Source organism: Lissotriton vulgaris, chromosome 1_2 (assembly GCF_964263255.1).
Source record: "Lissotriton vulgaris chromosome 1_2, aLisVul1.2, whole genome shotgun sequence".
NCBI lineage: Eukaryota > Metazoa > Chordata > Amphibia > Caudata > Salamandridae > Lissotriton > Lissotriton vulgaris.
The window spans coordinates 161,309,170-161,321,462 of NC_141686.1; positions in this window are offsets into that span (position 1 = coordinate 161,309,170).

Below are 12,293 nucleotides of genomic sequence, written 5' to 3' on the forward strand. Positions count from 1 at the left end.
AAAGGAGACGTGAGATGCCCAAAAAGACCACCCCCTCCCACTGGAGGAAAAGCCCCGGGAATAACTAGTGTAGTGCTCGAGGAGGAGATGCCTTTGGGTAACGGAGGGGAGCGGGCGGGTGTCACTTTAGTGTCCCTGGGTGATAAGGAGATGGTACCAAAGACCCAATTGCCCTCCAATACTACCAAGTATGAGCAGTGGGTCACCATCAACGGCCGTAGAGGGGAGGCTCTGAGAGACACAGGAGCCAGTATGACTATGGTAAGGAGTCAACTGGTGTCTCCAGAGCAGGTCATCCCAGATGTACTCCATCCCGCCGTGATGGCTGACGGCAGATTGGGCCACTATCCCGTGGCCGAGGTACCCTTTGAGTGGGGAGGGGTTGCAGGCCCACTTCGAGTTGCCGTAAGCCCTGCTGTGCCTGTTGATTGCCTGTTAGGAAATGATATGGAGCACAATGCTTGGAGGGGGGTGGAATACCAGACTCATTCTGAGATGTTGGGAACCCCTGACTGGGCCTGTGTCAGCACAAGGTCCGCGACTACCCGGAGGGGGAGTTCGCTTACGCTGGAGCCTGGAACAATGGCCCAGCCGGCTGCCAGAGAAGAGAAGGACAGGAGGCCGGAGGGCCCTGCCTCGGCATCTCCACCTCGTGAGACAGACAGGCCACCTGCAGAGGTGGATCTGGAGTCCACAGGGGAGAATATTGCTCCCTTGGAGAACCTACCCATCCCTACTGAATGGCATGTGGAGGGAGGTCCTTCCAGGGAGGAATTCTGCAAAGCTCAGAAGGAGTGTCCTACTCTTGAGGGGCTGCGGCAACAGGCCAAAGCCCAGGCAGCAGGGGACGTTGTAGGGAACTACCAGATTTACTGGGAGGATGGACTCCTCTACAGTGAGCCCAAGGCACCCGGACATGGTTCATCCAGGGCCTTGGTGGTCCCTCAATGTTTTAGAGCCTTTCTTTTAGAATTGGCTCACGAGATACCATTGGCAGGACACTTGGGACAGGACAAGACCTTTGCCCGGCTTGTCCCCCACTATTACAGGCCTCGGATGAGAGTGGCGTCTGATACATATTGTCGGACGTGTGTGTCTTGCCAAGCCAGTGGGAAAACAGGGGTGAAGCTAAAAGCTCCCCTGGAACCACTACCTGTCGTTAGCACCCCCTTTGAAAGGGTGGGCATCGACATTGTAGGGCCATTGGATCTACCAACTTCAGCTGGTCACAGGTTCATCCTGGTTTTAGTGGATCATGCCACACGGTACCCAGAGGCAATTCCTCTGAGAACCATCACTGCACCCGCAGTGGCAAGGGCCCTGATGGGGATCTTCACCCGAGTGGGTTTCCCCAAGAAGGTTGTGTCCGACAGGGGGACCAACTTCCTATCAGCATATATGCGGGCTATGTGGAAGGAGTGTGGTGTTACCTATCGGTTTACCACCCCTTATCACCCACAAACCAATGGTCTTGTGGAAAGGTTTAATAAAACCTTAAAAGGTATGATAAGAAGTCTGCCTGAGAGCCTGCGGAGGTAATGGGACGTCCTCCTACCCTGTCTCTTGTTTTCCTACAGGTAGGTGCCACAGAAGGGAGTGGGCTTCAGCCCCTTCGAACTTCTGTATGGGCACCCTGTACGGGGTCCTCTCAGCCTGGTGAAGGACGGATGGGAAAAGACTCCCAGGAAGCTTCCCCAGGACGTGGTGAGCTACATGCTGGCCTTCCGGAGCCAAATGGCCAAGTTGTGGAAGCAAGCTTCTGACACTTGGAAGCCAGCCAAGCAGTTATGAAGGAGTGGTATGACCACAATGCTCACCCAGTGGAACTGGAGCCTGGACAAAAAGTGTGGGTGATGGAACCTGGAGAGCTAAATGCCCTCCAGGATCGTTGGACAGGCCCCTTTGAGGTATTGGAGAAAAAGGCTAAAGTCATTACTTGGTGGATCTTAAGACCCCGAGACAGCCCCACCGGGTGCTGCATGCCAATCGCCTCAAGCCACACCATGAGAGGCCCGAGGTTGTCTTATTGATGGTGACCGATGGAGCAGAGGAAGAGGAAAGCGAACATCTCCCTGATCTTCTCTCGTCTCAAGAAAAGGATGGGTCGGTGGAGGGAGTGATTCTCTCACCATCCCTGACTCCTGAACAGCAGAGAGATTGCCGCCAGATCCTGGAGCAATTTTCTTCACTGTTCTCCCTTGTCCCGGGTAGGACCCACCTGTGTACCCATGACGTGGACACAGGAGACAGCCCACCTGTGAAGTCTAAGATCTACCGGCTGTCGGACAAGGTGAAGGCCAGCATCAAGGGTGAAGTCGCTAAGATGCTGGAGCTAGGAGTGATTGAACCTTCTAGTAGCCGTTGGTCTAGTCCGGTGGTTTTGGTACCAAAAGCTGCCCCGCCGGGCACCACACCTGAATTGAGATTCTGTGTGGACTACCGAGGACTAAATTCAGTAACCAAGACTGATGCTCATCCCATCCCAAGGGCGGATGAACTCATTGACCGGCTGGGAGCTGCCCAATACTTGAGTACCTTTGACCTTACTTCAGGGTACTGGCAGATTTCCCTTACTGAGGGGGCGAAGGAAAGGTCAGCCTTCTCCACGCCTCAGGGACACTACCAGTTCCCTGTGATGCCCTTTGGGCTCAAGAACGCCCCTGCCACTTTTCAGCGGCTGGTGAACAAGGTCCTTTCTGGTATGGAAGCTTTTTCCGCTGCTTACCTGGATGACATTGCTGTCTTCAGTAGCAGCTGGGGGGACCATTTGCATCATTTGCAAGCTGTTCTTCATGCCCTGCAACAGGCTGGCTTGACAATCAAGACGAGCAAGTGTCAGATCGGGCAGGGGTCGGTGGTGTACCTAGGCCGCTTGGTGGGCAGAGGGTCGGTGCAGCCCCTCCAGGCAAAGATTGAGGCTATCATGGCCTGGGAGCCCCCCAAGACTCAAACTGAGGTCCGAGCCTTCCTGGGCCTCACTGGATACTACCGTCGCTTCGTGAAGGGGTATGGCACCATTGTGGCACCCCTCACTGAACTTACCTCTAAGAAACAACCCCGACGGGTAGTCTGGATGGAGGCTTGCCAGCGAGCCTTCATGACCTTAAAGCAAGCATTGTGTACTGCTCCAATACTCAAGGCCCCTGATTTTTCTAGAGAATTCATTGTCCAAACAGATGCGTCAGAACATGGCATTGGGGCAGTGTTATCGCAACTAAATGATGAGGGCTTGGATCAACCCGTGGTTTTCCTGTCTAGGAGACTACTCCCCAGGGAACAGAGGTGGAGTACCATTGAGCGAGAAGCCTTTGCAGTGGTTTGGGCCCTGAAGAAGCTGCGCCCATACTTATTTGGCTCGCACTTCCTGGTTCAGACCGACCACCTTGGCTGATGCAAATGAAGGGGGAGAATCCCAAGTTGTTAAGGTGGTCCATCTCCCTACAGGGAATGGACTTTCGGGTGGAACATCGGCCTGGAATGGACCATGCCAACGCAGACGGTCTATCTAGGTATTTCCGCCATAGTGATGAGAACTCCCAAGGGATTGGGTAGCTCTCCCCACTTTCAGCTGGGGGGACGCGTGTTAGACCTGTCTGCATCTGGGGGTGTTCTAACCATTATTATTTATTTTTGTCACCCTTAGCCTCCCAGTGTTTCTATTTTTATTTTTATTTTCACCAGGATTTTTCAGTGCTGTCAGGGGGCTAGGTGTTCCTTGACTATGACGCCATTTTCCCCTTCATACTCTGTGAGGCCTAGTTAAGCTTCCGGAAAATCTAGGGACACTCAGGAACCTAAAATGGTGTCCACCAACTGCCATAACGGACATCCCAGGAAAGCAGACCCATAGGCAAACATGAGGAAGGTTCCAGAATCATCTAGTGGCTTCCAGGGGTCTGAGGCCAGCCTATAAAAGGCCAGTGACCAGCAGCCATTTTGTGCATTATTGGAGGTGACCAGTGTGGAGAGAGGCGACTTGAGGAGGAGGATTGCGCACTAGTAGTGACAAGATCGACCTGTGGGGCCGGCTGTCGCTCTACTGGGAAGTGCCCCCACCTAGGCTGACCAAACCCCACTGTTACAGCGACCACCTTCAGAAACCCGGAACTCTGTGGCGAGTTCTGTGAAGAACTGTGACTCTTGAAGTGTGGCTACTTGTGACCTGTTAGTCCCACCCTGAAGGCCGTGTGCAGAGGGGGCAAACTGGGACACAGCCTCAAGCTGACTGGCCCCGAATTCAGGAGGTAACGAGTAAAAATAGTCGCGACTGCAGCACTCAAGACCGACATCCCCCTTGACAGGAAAAGCGGCGGTACCAGCTGTCGTCCCTACCTGAAGGCGACGCTGCCGCCGAGTGCATTTCCTGACGCGAGGTCGGCAGAAGAGGAAGAGCCCAGCTGACCCGTGTTGTTCATCGGAGAGTTCCGTGGAAGCGCCGGAAGAGGCGGGGAGATTGCAGGTAGCGTGGCTGAGCGGAGGCGGAGCCCTGTGTGAAGAGGCCGGCGGCAGCAATTGAGGAAGACGACGGACGTCCCAGAGGTTGAACAGGGCGGAGTCGGGAGTGCGAGGAGCCGGGCAGAAGAACGTCGCTGGAGCCCGTCAGACTTCCCCTCAGCCCAGCGAGAAGTTGAGAAAGGTGCATCGGAACCGGCGAAGAAGGTTCCGTGAAGGGGACTAGCCCGAAGCTGACTGCCGCCTGAAGTAAGCTGGGAAGAGTACTCTGGTGGGAGGGGGCGGTGAAAAGTAAAGTGTCCCGGTGCCGTGTGGGTACACAGATCGAGCTTCCCACAGAGGCGCTTCCCCCTGGTGCGTGGGCGACACGCAACAAACTCCCCCCAAGAGTACATTACTGTAGACTGGAACTGGGACCCGTTAAAGCAAATAACTGTCCAGCGGTGAAACGACTAAGCAGGACTCAGGAACTGGGGTCATAGGGCAGGCAGGCCTTACATGTGGACAGGAAAGGGGTGTATTGCTGTGAATGACCTGAGTGGCGGGGGAAACTTCCATTGATAAGGGGTAGAAGTAAAAACTATCCCAGTTCCCCTGGGTGCTTAGAGGAGTCTAGAAGGGCTAAATGAAATTGAGGTTTTAACTACCCTGTCTCCTTACAGATAGCCAGCTGTCTAATCCAGATTCAAATGCATCAGTAAAGTCCTCTTGTTGAACAACTGTACCTCCCAGCCATTATTGTCTTACAGTTCCTATGGTAATGTAGACTTTGATTTACTTACAGGAAAGTGGCATTGAGTCTTCTCCAATCGTTAATGAGATCAAATATTCATGAGTAAGGTTAACAGTGGAATTTTGATTTCTGCCAAACAGGAAGAGGTGGGGGCTAATGCATTCAGTAAAAGTATTGTAAAGATTACAACTGTGAAAGTGCATTAAGAGTCCGAGGCCACCGAAGTCATCTGCGGCGTACCACAAGGATCCTCACTCAGTCCCACCCTCTTCAACGTATACATGAGCACCCTTGCGGCCATCGCTCGCCAACACAATCTCAACATCATCTCCTACGCGGATGACACTCAACTGATCCTTTCTCTCAACAATGACCCCAGCACCGCCAAAACCAACCTACATGAAGGAATGAAAGAAGTTGCCGAATGGATGAAACACAGCCGTCTGAAACTGAACTCAGATAAAACAGAAGTCCTCATCTTAGGTACATCCCCATCTGCATGGGACGACTCTTGGTGGCCAGAAGCCCTTGGAAAAGCACCCATCCTGACAGACCACGCACGGAACCTAGGCGTTATCCTGGATTCTTCACTTTCAATGAACAGACAAGTCAGCGCCGTATCCTCATCCTGCTTCAACATTCTTCGCATGCTCAAAAAAACATTTCGCTGGATCCCCACCGAAACCAGAAAAACAGTCACCCATGCTCTGGTCACGAGCCGACTGGACTACGGAAACACCCTCTACGCAGGTACTACCGCTAAAATCCAGAAGAAACTCCAACGAATCCAAAACGCCTCAGCCAGGATCATATTAGACATCCCGCGTAACGAACACATCTCTGGCCACCTGAAAGACCTCCACTGGCTGCCCGTCGATAAGAGGATCACTTTCCGACTGCTGACCCACGCACACAAATCACTCTACGACATCGGACCAGAATGCCTCAACTCACGACTGTCCTTCTACACCCCCTCCCGCCAACTACGTTCTTCCAGCCAAGCCCTCGCCACTGTACCCCGCTTCAACAAGACCACCATGGGAGGAAGATCCTTCTCATACCTGGCAGCTAAAACTTGGAACTCACTCCCCACTTACCTTCGCCTTACCCAGAACCACCTAGCATTCAGAAAGCAACTTAAAACATGGATATTTGACAAGTAATCCTCCTCCCCTCCCTAAGCGCCTTGAGACCCTCTGGGTATGTAGTGCGCTATATAAATTCTTTGACTTGACTTGACTTGACTATTGCAGAACCAAACAAGAAACCATAGCTTGCTTTTATAAAACATTCGTATTTTTCTAAATGGTGTGATGTCTTTTATTTTTAGTGGTAAGTCATTGGGATACTGTGTGTGGGTCCTGTAAGCACTTAACCAACGCCTTGGAGTTTAGCTGTTCCCCCTACTGTGCCAGGCTACCCTATGTAGTCTAGGATTCCCTAGGTCTAACACTATCTATTATCTATCTATCTATCTATCTATCTATCTATCTATCTATCTATCTATCTATCTATCTATCTATCTATCTATCTATCTATCTATCTATCTATCTATCTATCTATCTATCTATCTATCTATCTATCTATCTATCTATCTATCTATCTCTCTATCTATCTATCTCTCTATCTATCTCTCTCTCTATCTATATATATATATAGATAGAGAGAGAGATAGATAGATAGATAGCTAGATCGATAGATAGATAGATATAGATACACACACAGAACAATTATAATTACCTTAAGTACTTTATCTTGTGTGGTAAAGGCATATGCGTGGTGATTGCCACATTGTAAAGGCTGTTTCCCCATCATAACGCCATGACAATCATTCATTGCACTCCACACAGGTAATGATAGAAAAAATCTTCTTTTTCCATTTACAATCCTAGGGGTATACTATGTATGTACTTGTCTGAATAGTTTTAACAAGCTGGGACAGAGGCTTATCATTAAATATCTGTTATACAAACCTTTCTTCAAATACTTATTGACCTCTCTGACTCGATAATTAGCGAGGCTATGAAGTGTTTGGCTGACCATTCTAAAATGGCTGATATGTCATCGAGTATTCTTAATGATTACGTTCAGTCTTTTATGCACAAAAGTTGTGACATCATGTACTTTGGCGCATTTGGCTCACAAGTTCAAACAAACCTGGACAGAAGGTCATAAATAAATCATTACCGTACACATTTTTAGAAACAAGTATTTTTTTCTCTTTGCAAATTTAAATATTATCGGCGTTTTGTAGTATTTGGCTAAATGCTCAAAGTTGGCCGTTTGTGTTTGGTTTTTGGAACGTAGTATTTACGAAAACTGGGGGGACATTTTTATGACAATATTACTTACAAGTATGATTAGTTGGAGCAAACATAATCCTTGAAGTCATACCCATTGTTTTTTTTTTGGCCAACCATTAAAAAAGACCTGATAAATGACCACTATACTTGGCCAAATCTTGCAGATTTATGATGTATTCATTTTATTAATTTGAGAAACTCCTTTTTGGAGCCCATGTGATTACATATTTTTCCATGTGGGGTTTAATGAAAGTGAAAATACATGTTATATTGAAGTTATGTATAGGTCCAAGTGGGTAGAGATATATTTTATGTTGTCATTGTTTATTTATAGGGGACTACTGACCTGATGAGGGACTACTAATATTCCCGGGACTGACAGAAAATAGGGCATACTTATATGCATCCTTACATACTGAGGAGGTAAGCCCGGCATAGAAGGAGCCCACAACTTTTAACATAGATTGGGGTATTCAACGGTATACACCTGTTACAACGCAATTTTTACAACGCACTACCACTACAACGCAGGCATTACAACGCATACAATTACAACGCATTGCGCTGGGGGGCGCTCTAGGATAGGGAATAAGTATAATTTACTATCCAACACCTTCCCTTGGGTCCACGGGGACTGGAGTTAGAATAGTAAATTATACTTACCACTATCCAGCACCTCAAAGCGCTATGCGTTGTAACGGTATGCGTTGTAAATACCGCGTTGTAATGGTATGCGGAGTAAAAGTATGCGTTGTAACGTCATACATCCGTATTCAACTATTGTAATATTATTAAAAAAATAGTTGTTTTACATAAATCATTTTTGAAACAGTGAATGGATGTATACTATACTATTTAGGAGAGATAAAAAATAAGCTGAATGGTATTTAATGGTGAGTGACTACCGTTATTTTAGGATCTGGTTCGACATTTGGATGTCTAGTCTTGATAATACAGGATTTTAATCTAATTGATATTTGTCCTATTGGTTTATAATGTTATGAGCTGTTATACTAGACAGGCCTTTCAAATTATAAAACAGAATTGCAGAAACAATAATGACAAAATAGACATTTTTATTGACATTTTATTAATAGAAGAAATTGAGACTTTGGTCATATTGTGATGTACATTATAAATGTTTAAATGCTTGTGATTTTTGTGTATGGGCGTGCCTTTGTTTCATGTTTGGGGGCATATGCTAACTTGGTTGTGTACCCCTAGATGATCAGGGACATGCTTAGAACGAAATAACAACTATCGTCACTTCTTTGAATTGTCTTTAAATATTTGGACTACAGTAATGTACTCCTCAACAAATGTGGAATAACTTTTCTTGAGTCGTGAGTTAAGCCCATCTAAGATGTGGAATAATTGTATGGTCTACTTCTCTCTTCTTTGTGTAAATTGCTTTTAATATGAAGGGTTTTGGAACAGTTAACCCAGAGAGTTGGGCATCCGTAACCTGGAATTACTTTGATTGTGGTAACACATATTACAACCCTTCTTATTAGTGTCTTTTTACCTTATAGTTAAAAGAACACTCAAAAAACACTGGAATTCACCATTTGTAATTTACTGAAGTAAATATAACTTTCCCCCTCTCAATGCATAGTTATGTAATTTTAGATGTCATCAGTGATGTTATCAATGATGTCATAGAACATGTCATGAGTGATGTAAAATGTGAGGTCATCAGCAGTGCATGCTGAGGGTGGAAGATGTGCATAGTGTAGGGTTGGCTGAAGGGCCTGCACCCAAACCTTTGTGGGCAATCAACCCCCGCCTCCTACCCCTTCGGCGCCCTAGCCCCTTAGGCAGACAACACTACCCTATGCTATTCTTTTTTTTTCAGCCATGCAGGACTTCCACATGACGTCCTATCTCCGGCAAGGCCATGATGGCACAAAAACATTAAAAAAAATTGTTCCCAGGGAGGGCCCCTCTAGGATCACCCCACAAGGACTACAATGAAGGTATATCTACATTGTCTCCTTATAACTTAATTTTGCCTGAGTCCCGTAATGGCAGCCACAACATTTCACTTGATGTTGCAGCCAGCCTATGACAGCACTCAGTCTCACAGGACCGGTCTCAGTCCTGCAGGTCAAACCAGTCAGCATGCTTCATTTGCAGTTTTGTCTCACTAGACTTACTCTGGATTCTTTTGGGAGCCTGGCGGCACTAGATATCTCTGTATTTTTAACCTTAATTTCCCCAAAACGGCTGGACAGAATTACACAATATCAAAAAATCACCCTTTCCGGGCAAAGATTTAGGTTTCTGCCAAATTTGGTGTAATTTCCGTATTGTTGTCTGATTTTTCCCTATGGAAATTGTATAGAGAAAAGGCGTTTTGGCATCCCCTTTTTCTTGTCCTGCCTCTGACTGTCCACCCCAACACTTTCCATGACAGAGCGGATGAACTTTTTTTGGGAAAGTTTTGTGAAGATTCATGAAACGGCACAAACGTTATTAGCAGAGCAAAGAAAAAATTTCCTGTAGAAAGTCTGACCGAACTATAACTACACTGTAGCAACCAGCACTGTGTAATATATGTAATTTCACCTTCATTTTTCGAACAATATATAAATGTATTTCCTTTTTGATTTCTCCAGATATGTATTTTTACTCAGACATGTATTTGTACTGTGTGTGTGTGTTTGCATGTGTGTGAAGAACCTGAATTCCTTCTCACTCTGGACTGTATTAAGAACCTTAATGAGTAAAAACTTGTTGAAGTAGTCTAATCTCTTCATGTTTAATTATAAAAAAACTCAAGTCTATAAGGATTTTGTGGATTATATGTGGGTGGAGTAATATACTTCTACAATCACAAAAAACTGCCTTCAAGGGCATTTTAGTTTGTTGCCCACCTGAGCCCAGAGAGAACTTCATCCAACCGCTAATTTAGTTCATGGAATCCTGTCTAGAATTCCCTCATTTCACTGTCCTGTGTGATTTTAATTTTCACTTGTTTTTTTCTGAAGACAGAGAGATGAAGCGCCTAGTTGATGGCTTGTATAGCTTTGAACTCACGCAGCTGGTGAATCTACCTACTCATCAGGCAAATCATACTCTCTATGGCGTCTGTACTAGCAACCCAGATTTCAAACTGGACAAAATCTTGCCTTTTATGTGGACTTATCACAAAGCGGTATTTCTAAAGCTTAAAGTACCGACCAACAAGTTCCCCAACCCTAATGCATCTACTTCCTTCAAGTTTTGCCCCTGTAAGAAAATGTACAGTATAGAAGTAAATAACATTCAGAGGAGGTCGCACCCCACTCTAGGTAGCGATATTGACTCAGCGTCTGCCAAATATATGAATTGGATCGACACCGCAGTCACCCAGGTGGCCTCTGTAAAACAAGGAAAAACCATAGGACCAAGACCTCCACTCCTTAGTATTCTCCTGAACTTAGAGAATCTAAGCAAAATTGCAGGCATCAGGAGCAAATATGGAGGATTGATTATTGTCAAAAGAAAATGAATAAACATAAATGACTTATTAAAGATGATAAACCCCTATTCAACACCAATACAAACAATATACCTTTGGATGATCCAATATATATTGAGACGCTTGGAAAGGCCATTCATGCTAAGCCTGATGCCATTTCAAACCCTCTCATAGCATTCGCACCCTCACTCAGAAGGTTGCCATGCTCATCGAATCCACCAAATCTGGTACCCCTCTGGCCCCTCTCCCTGCATTCTTCCCAGAGTCTCAGACACAGTATCTGTCTATCTTATGGTACTTTTTATCACATTTCTGATTTCCAGACATTTTCTAATAGGGTGGAAAAAGGCCTTGATACTCACACTGATAAAAAAGCTGGTAAATAAACTCACCATAGATCCCCTCGACAATAAGAACTACAGGCCTAACTCTGGTCAGCCTCTGCCAGTCAAAATATTAGAGAAGACAATGAATCAAGATAACATAGTGGTGGGTGGAATAAAGCTGGTAGATCTCTCGCCAATTACCTTAAAATTAAAAAGCAAAAAACTAAAATTGCTTCTATTAAGGAACCTTCTGGAGTGTTGCATCTTTCAGATTCTAAAATTCTTGATTGCTTTACTGCTTTTTATTCCTCTTTTTATATCCCATAATCTTCTCCTTCTCCTGACCTTATTGATTCTTATTTTCAACGAATCCTATGTCTCCCGAAAATCAAGTTGACCTTTCTTCCTTGAATTCGTCCATCTCTGGACAAGAAATTATTGATGCTATATCCATTCTGCCCAAAGATAAAACCCCAGGTCCTGATGGTTTCTCCATCCGATTCTTTCTCCAATTTAAATCACTTTTGACCCCTCATCTCGTCTCCTTAATTAATCCTTTTCTTAGTACCGGTACAGCGCATGGTACTTTTGCTCAGGCTATACTTTGCTTGATACCTAAAGAAGATAAATATCCGTCCCTTTGCAAAAATTATAGGCCAACTCTTTGATTAACACAGATTGCAAAATGTTTGCAAAATTACTTGCCATGCGTATTAATAAAGTTATTCCTGATCTTGTTAATATATACCAATCCGGATTTGTTAAATTACAGATAATTCACGTACCTTTCTTAACATCCTCCATCTCGCCTCTAAACTAGATTCTCCTCTAGCCGCCAGAACATTAGATGCTGAGTAAGCGTTCAATAGGGTTAATTGGGAATTTGTCTTTGCTGATCTTAAATGGCATGGTTTTGTCCCCCCTATCCTCCAATACATTCAACTCCTGTACTCAGCTCCGAACACTTCTGTTTAGGTAAATAGTTGTCAGTCCAGTTATTTACCTCTTCTTAGAGG